Here is an 8,802-nt window from a genome sequence, read left to right as displayed (position 1 = left end):
TCTTTAATTTATACATTTTTCTCCGTAATAACCATTAGTGAACATGAAATGTTTTCTTAGTTTATTCATATTATTCCTATGTTGAAAAAACAATTTTTAATTATTTCTATGTTTAAGATTTAACAAAATTAAATTTCTATTTTCATCACCACCAAATTAGCATGTACGAAATATGGAGAAAAGTTTAATCTCCTGAGTAGATGCAATTTGTCTAAATGGGTAAAACAATACAGCTATAGAGAACAATCTATTAAAACAATATTAAATTATTATCATATGTATTCAATAACTATTTAACACAATTTATCCACAAAGGAGTTATAAAAAGATAGATGAGAAAGCTTTGCCTAATTTTCTAAATGATATATTGTGAATCAACTATATGCCAACTATACTTGAATGGAATTTAATATGTTATTTAATATTGATTAAGACTTTATTTTGAAGATCAATTAATTATAGTATTATGAAAGACTAAATTTGTATTTTAGATTGTCATAACAGTTTGCTTTGTAACATAAATTTAAAATATACTTATAAAAATAAATGTCTTAGATATTGTTCATCTTTTAACATTGATGTGCAACAAATATTTAAATTGATGTATATATAAACACGGGTACTATCTTAGAGTAATAAACATTACGGTTATTGATGTGTAATAAATGTATTAGATAAAGTTCATCTTTTGAATCAACATTGAGATATAAGTTTTGTTGAATCAAAATTGTAAAAATGTTTTGTTGATTTGGAGACTAATTTCTTTGTTTGCTTATTATTGTACTCATGATATAAGTTATAAAATATTTTAATTTTTCATTTATCTTTGTTAGTCTTTGTATTTGATTCAAACAAGTTATGATGTCTTATAATTCATATAAAATTATCATTTATTTATAAATACAACATTTGCATTTCATTATTTATAAATACAACAACGACATTATAGATATACCATATGATCTTTTGATTGGTGATTCATCCGATCATATTTCTGATCTTAATGATTTTGTATATCCAGCAATATTATTGGAAAAATTTAATGATATTTCATATTTTCAAGAAAGGACTATAATTAAACCTTTAAATGAGGTTGTACAAGATATTAATGACAAATTTTTATCTTTGTTTCCCGGAGAAGAAGTTAAATATCTCAGTTCTGATAGCATAGACAAGTCCGATAGTGTTGGTCTTGGTTTCGATCTAGCATTACACTCACTGGATTTTCTAAATGGTTTAAAGATGTCTGGTATGCGTAATCATAGATTGGTTCTAAAAGTTGGTGTGCCAATAATGTTACTAAGGAATATTGATCAAAAGTACGGTTTATGCAACGAAACCAGATTACAAGTAATTAACTTAGGGAGGCGTTTTATCGAAGTAAAGGTTATTTCATGTACTAACATTGGGTTTCGCACTTATATAACTCGTGGTGGTCTAACTCATTCAGATAAAAACTTCCATTCATATTGAAACGAAGACACTTTTATTGTTTTGCAATAAAAGTCAAGGCCAATCACTAGCAAGAGTTGGCATAAACCTGCGAGAACCGGTGTCTACACATGGTCAACTATATGTGGCTTTATCACGAGTGAAGAGTAGATATGGTGTTAAAATGTTTATATTAGACAAGGAATGTAAACTTACAAATCAAATTACAAATGTGGTTTATAAGGAACTATTTACTAATTTATAATTGTATAATGGATGTTATGTTAGTTGAATGTTATGTTTTACGTGATTTATATATCAGTTGATGCTAGAAACGTGTAGATGTTACATGATTTATATTTTTTCATCCGTGGTGCCCACGGGTCAATAACCTAGTCTATCTATATATTCACATCCTCCCCACCTTTCTATTCAATGTATTATCCTTTTGTTTCCCAAATAGTAAATTCACGTCGTGCTAGCAAACCAAGTTACTTCCTGATTATTCTTTATAGTTGTTGGAATTTATGGTCTCGGAATTTAGCAAGAAGCAAATGCTGGTGGGTGGGGTTAGGGTTAACGGGATCCTTTGATTAAAAATTTGTGTGTGCGGTCTTTGGCGCACGAAATTGCTAAAGAATATCGATCCGTTTTAAATGTTGCTGTAAAAAAATCAGACTCGTAATAGTGTTTTTTGTTTAGTATTTGTTGTATATATATATATATATGTGGAATACAAAAACATTGTGGGTTATGCAGATTAAAAACTAATTAAACAATTTGAACTTAAAATCACCAAAAACCGAAACAATTCATATGTACTTGATTACCTTACATATGTTAATGTACATTTAAAATTGACATAAAAAACCAAATGTCCCCATATGTAATGACGAATGCATTAAAGAAAGTTAGAACATCACGACCTCGAGCTGGAGCTCTTGGCCGTTTTTAGCGGTTGGATTTTTTTTTGTGGCCCGTTATCCTTTGTGACCTTCGGTATATATCGTCTCACAGTTGCTCACTTTTGATTCTTCCTCTCTTTTATGTTTTTGTCGGTCTTTGATGGAATTTTACCTTGTACAGTTGATGCAACAACTTCACATGTTTTGGCGTCGTCACCGTGTTTAGTGGTCTTTCCCGAGGTATCACCGAGACCGACCGTCACCATGCTACCAACTTCAGTTGTCGTCACTATTCTACTATCCATGTTAACCATCACATCTTCACCCATTTTAACATCACCATCCTCACCCGTATTCTCAAACCCTTTTTGCACCACCACTTCTTGTTCATTGTTCTTTATCAACCCACCGTCTTCACACAGTTTTTCCAGGCTAAGGTTGTCACCCGTGTTTAGCGACCCTTTCATTGATCGTTCTTCGTGACCCCACCGTCTTCACCCATCATCTCTGGTCCACCGTCTTCGACCATGTTCACCACCCCAACATCTTCACCCATCTTCTCCGGGCCACCGTCTTTGACCGTGTTCACCACCCCATCATCTTCACTCATCTTCTCCGGGCCACCATCTTCACCCTTATTTACTGGCCCACCGTCTACAGGCAACTGCATGTGCCCACCGTCTTCAGCTGTATGCACATGCCTACGAACATTCGTATTCCCTAGGCCCACCTTTTCAACACTCTCACCTTTAACCCCATTTTCGTTGTTTGTGGTAACTGGTCCAACATCCTTAGCCATGTTGTCTGATTTACCACCACCACCATCCTCAGCCTTTTTGCTGGTTCGTTGATCACCTATATAGGTGAGATAAATGGTCTCCATCTTTCAACGATATTCCATTGTTGTGTTCGCCTTATCTTCCAATTGGTGGGATAATGGAAAGCCTTTTGGTGATTTCTCCAAAAACCTACAAACCCAAACCCCACAGTCACCTAAACCCCCACCTTGTTTCGGAATGTTAGGTGGAGTTATCCGTTTAAAGGGTGATGATCTAAAGGACGGGCCTAGGTTGTGCCCATGAGCACCAAGCCATAATGGAAACATTGAATGAAGGTAGTTACACAAGTTTTCATGTTCCTCTGCTTTGTATTCATGCAAAATGTTAAATAAGGCAACACCAAGGATATTAGTTGTGACATTCGTCAAATTCGGGCCTCGAATTGTTTTCGTGTTGTAAACTTTTATTTTGTAAAAACCGACACAACATTTTTTTAGAACTTTATTTAAATTATTAAATGATAATACTTTAGACCTCAATCTTAAATAAACCGATGATATAGTGTTGTTAAGAAAAACATAAGAGGTTCAAACGGATTTTCGTAAACTCGTTATAAACTTTGGAAACCTTTAAACTCGTGTTAAACAACGATTGAAACTTGAGGGGCCAGTTTTGAAAATATGTTATGCATATAAAAAGGAAAAGATAACCTAACCCTAACATTATTATCATCATCGCCCCCATCTTCTTCTCTCTTTCCGGTCGGCCGCCGCCGCCGCCTTTGGCGAGCACCACCGCCTCCGGCCACCACCCTTCTGACGCTTCTTTCCCTCTTTGGTTACGTTTTCCAGTAGCCGCTTAACCCCCTCCCACTCTGCCTCGTTTTTCCGGCTAGCCTCGGCTCTCCGGCGGCCGGCCGTGTCTCCCTCACTCTCAGTGTCTCTCTATCTCTCTCTGCTCTCTCTTTACCTTGCGTGGTCTCTCTCTCTACTCTCTCTCTCTCGCATCATCTCTCTCTCTCTCTCCCTCTCGACGTTCTCTCTCTCTCTTATACTTTTGTCCGACGGCCAGATTTTGGCCCCGGCGACCTTCCGTTTCTTCATATCCGGCAGCCTTCATCTCCGAAGACTCGCAAAGATATAATAGGTAAAGTTAATTCGAGTTTTGGTATTGTTATTTTCGTATAGAGATTGTCAGATTTAAACCGTTAAAAAATCGGTTATGTTGTTGGATTATATAATTTGAAACGGGTTGATTTGGGTATTGAGTTGGTTTGTTTTGGGTAAAAGATGAACACCCGGGAAATGGATATAATAAGTTCTTGGGTCTTATTATTTTGGTTCGGTTGGTTTGTACATAAGTTGTTGAACGAGAGGTCTCGGGTTCGGGTCTCGTCCTAGCCGGTTTTGGTAGTATTTTTCATACAATAAAAGTTATTGTTGCTATTAATACTAATATCGCTACGTAAAAATTATTATTAGTATTATTACATATAACTTACTATTATACTTATTTATCATTAATATTATTATCAATATTATTATCAATATTAATTGTTATTATTATTTCTATTAACGACACTTTAATTAATACCAAGACCTTTATTCTGTAACTACTATTATTAGTATTGTAGAAAATAATTATTGTTATTATTATTATCATTATTATCATATATATATATATATATATATATCTAACATATCTTTTTAGAATTATTATTATCATTAATAATATTATTATAAACTTTAATATCAATTCATTCTTATAAAATCGAACTCTTGATTTAAAACCCGTCTCGTTGCTATTTAATATTGGTTTAGTTATTTAAAAGCCCAATAAAATAATATTATTTTCATATTAATTATCATTTAAGTACGAGTCCCTAATCGTTAACAAATTTACCGGTAACCCGACTAATAACCGAACCTTCTTGTTCAATGTTTCAATGTAGTTTCAACTAAAGTTCAAGTTCATTAATATATTTTATTTATTCGTTTTCATTTAGCTTTCAAGTTGGATTCGTTCGTTTCGTTCGCAAGCTTTCTACATTTCGATCATTTAGTATTTCTCGATTCGTCAATTGAGGTGAGTACATTTCATCCCCCGTTTTCACTTTTATCTTTTGGGGGTAACATGCATACTTACTCAAAACAAGAATGATTTATTATACACTTTTCTCAAACCACAAACTTTAGGGTATATGATACTTGGAATACTTGCCTTTTTGTGTGTTATATGTCTCATATGCTTTACGTGCGCGAGTGTTTATTTTTATGTTGTTGTTGAGCCTCATTAAGTATGATCATACGCTCCCCTAACTACTTAGCCTTGTGCTGGTAGAATAGGGCCACATTATCCGAGTATGTCGGTTGTTACCGAGTAGAAAGGATCCTCATTTACATATGTTTTATATGCCACGATTGATGTTTTTATTTATAGTCTCATATACGTTTGTGGATTTCGCTCATATTATATATACTCAAACTATGAAATTGCTCACCAACATACGTGTTGACAAAATATTATTTTATGTATGTTACAGGTTTGACTTTTGTTGACTCTAGAACTTGATGAAAAACGTTACCAAGACTATTAGGGTATTAGTAAAACGAACAATATGATTACTACTTGTTTCAAAATTTGTTTATATGAACGAGATGTGTTTGTTTATTAATTTATGAAATAAATGAGTTGATTAAATATTGTCACTTTAAATAGTGTCTTGTGTATTTGTCCAATCATGTTGCACCCCGGAATGTTCCGCCGCCTTTGGTCGGTGTGTAACAGATTGGTATCAGAGCCACAAGACTATAGGATAGGTGGTTAGACGTAACGACCTAGTATAGTCTTTACTTTAGGGTCCTTATACGTGTTGCCTATACGTGCTTACCCTACTTGATTGTTCAATGCACTTGTTTATTTATATACTTATTTATTTTATCAAATCATAAAAATACACATACACACACTTTCATAGTACTCCAAGGTATCCTTACCTTAAAACGCAAAAACATTAGTTTTTATTATGTTTTATGGATCACGAGCTTAACTTGGATCCCGTTGTTTCAAGTCTCCTTAAAGATTGTCTCATATGAGATGACCACTTTAAGTAGTCGAATGCGAGCGTTCCGTTCGCCAACTTAACTTTTGGTGTTGAAACAATAGATCCACGGTGGTACGTGGACTAGTGTTTCGACATAACGTTGTATTCCGATTTATTATATTTGATACAATCGTTATTTGAGTCGAAAACATGAAGAAGACGCGGTGGTACGTGCATATATTTAGACTCCAACATAGTAGTTTTGTAAAAACGTTTTCAGTGTCGAAATATCAAGTCATGGTGGTTCATGCGCGATTTTTCCCACCTTTAAATCTTAAAACTTTATTGTTATGTTTCAAAATTTAAACCATTTTTCCCTTTATTTTATTATAAATCCTTATCACAAGGCTTCATTTATGAATATTATATTTTTTCTTATTGTTAATAATTTTTTTATATCTCGATTTTATATGGTAAAATTTTACACCAATTTTCTCATTTTGTTTTCACAAGGATTTTATTGAAATTTCGTTCATTAAAATCTATTCGTTATAAAAAGGAAAATAAATAAATAAATATATGTATATATAGAGTTTGATCTATTTATAATAATTTTTAATATGCCATTTATTTTCATTAAGACGATTTACAAACGAAAATCTTATTATATAAATTTCATCATATTAAGTAGGTTTTATGATGAATTTCGCCTCAACTTTTCAAGTAAATATTCTATTATATAAACTTTAAATCTTCTTTAAAGTCCTTGTACAAAAAAAATTGTATAAAATTTCATCTTTATAACAATTCCGTTTATTATGGACGATCACTCCAAAATTTTAATTATTTAAACTTCTCACGACAGTTTTAATTATACTATATTATATAATACACGAGGTAAAATCTTCATTTCCTAAATTTATTTTCATAACAACTTTCATCATGCAATATTTGGTTCGTTATAAATTTTCGCAAATAAAAATTTACATCATATGATTTTACGCGTTTTAAAATTCTTATGATAGTTTTGCTATGATTTCTCAAGAAAGTCACAAACTTATAGTTTGTAATCTTCTTAAAACTCTCATGCAAAACTTTATAGAAATTTTACGTTAAAGACCAAAAATCGTTACTTGTAAATTCTCGATTTGCAATGTCGGACATTTTAACTTACCACGATATTTTCATTACACGATATTAAGTAACGAACTGGGTAAAAATAAAATAAAATAAAATTTCATTACGCAACTTTGTATTTCCAGAAACGACATTCATCATTTAATATTGAGACCCCATAACAAATTTTGACATTCAAATTTACGTATTTTAAATTTCCTCATAAGAAAAAAAATAATAATATTTTAAATAAAAAAAAGTTTTGTGATTCACACGCTCGAATCTCCAAAAATTATGTTTATATATATATATATATTAACTTGTAATTTTTATTATCAAAATTTTCATGGATGCTTCAAACATCATTTATAAACTATGATATTTTCAATTTAATACCTATTATTAGTTAAAAAAAAATCTCCATATACACAACCACAAGTTCCCAGACACCCGTATCTCATCTCAAACAACCGCCATAAATCAAACCACCCTTCAACTTAAAAGTTTCCCGAGCACTCACATCTTTCCTCAATATGAACGAAACCTAACACATCATGTTATATCCTCACCTACTCAAACCCCATGCAAAATCCAAGATATACAAAAAGCCTTAAATACCGACACCTTTATGCCACGAACACCTATCAAACTAACTATCCAAATACTTCAAAGACACCGACAAACACACCCATAAAATGCCTTGAACATATAATAACCAAAGCTTACCCAGCTATGACTCAAATCCTTTGACCCATGCTATGTCAATTCACCAAACCATATCGCCACATCGTTCTCATCCAACCATAGAGTTTGATAACAAAATAGCGACCTAAACACTCCTTACAAAATACATGTATAAACCAAATCTCAACCCAAACTAGCCAAGATCAAAATTATCTAACCCATCAACTTAACCCGAGCTCAAATAAGCCAAACCTCACCTATTAGCCAAACCACTACTCACACAAATCATCCAAGCCTAACCCACTTAAAAGACTTAAACTCAAAAAACCCCATCGATTCAACTCAAGAACACTCAACAATCCAAGCCGACCTAAACACTCTCACTTACCACTAAATTTCCAAACCATTCACCGTACGAAGCTTAAAACCACTCCCTACACATGCAAGCTTCGTTTTTTCTAAATTTTTATTTATTTATTTATATATAACAACTAGTGTATTTATAACAACCTCATGTGTTAAAATAATTACCTTTAAATTATAAACTCTCTCTCTCTCTCTCTCTCTCTATATATATATATATGGTATTGTCGTCACAACAAAAAAAAATAAATAAATAAATAAATAAATAAAAAATTTGATTATGAGGATTTGTTTTCAAAGTTTATTAAACGATTATATGTATGATTTCAAGATTTTAAATATTGTCACCTAAGGTGATAAATCTCATAAAGACTTTATAAATACGAGGTTTCATTTTGAATGTTGAATGCAGAATTTATTTAGTAACAAATTTTCGTTCAATAACGATTTACGCAAACCATTATTTCTTATCATCGCAAAC

Source organism: Bidens hawaiensis, unplaced genomic scaffold (assembly GCF_021521415.1).
Source record: "Bidens hawaiensis isolate Kalapana, Puna unplaced genomic scaffold, B.hawaiensis_p1.1 tig00056293_1, whole genome shotgun sequence".
Classification (NCBI taxonomy): Eukaryota; Viridiplantae; Streptophyta; class Magnoliopsida; order Asterales; family Asteraceae; genus Bidens; species Bidens hawaiensis.
The sequence above is the reverse complement of the archived record's forward strand: the minus strand, read 5'-3'. Positions refer to the sequence as shown.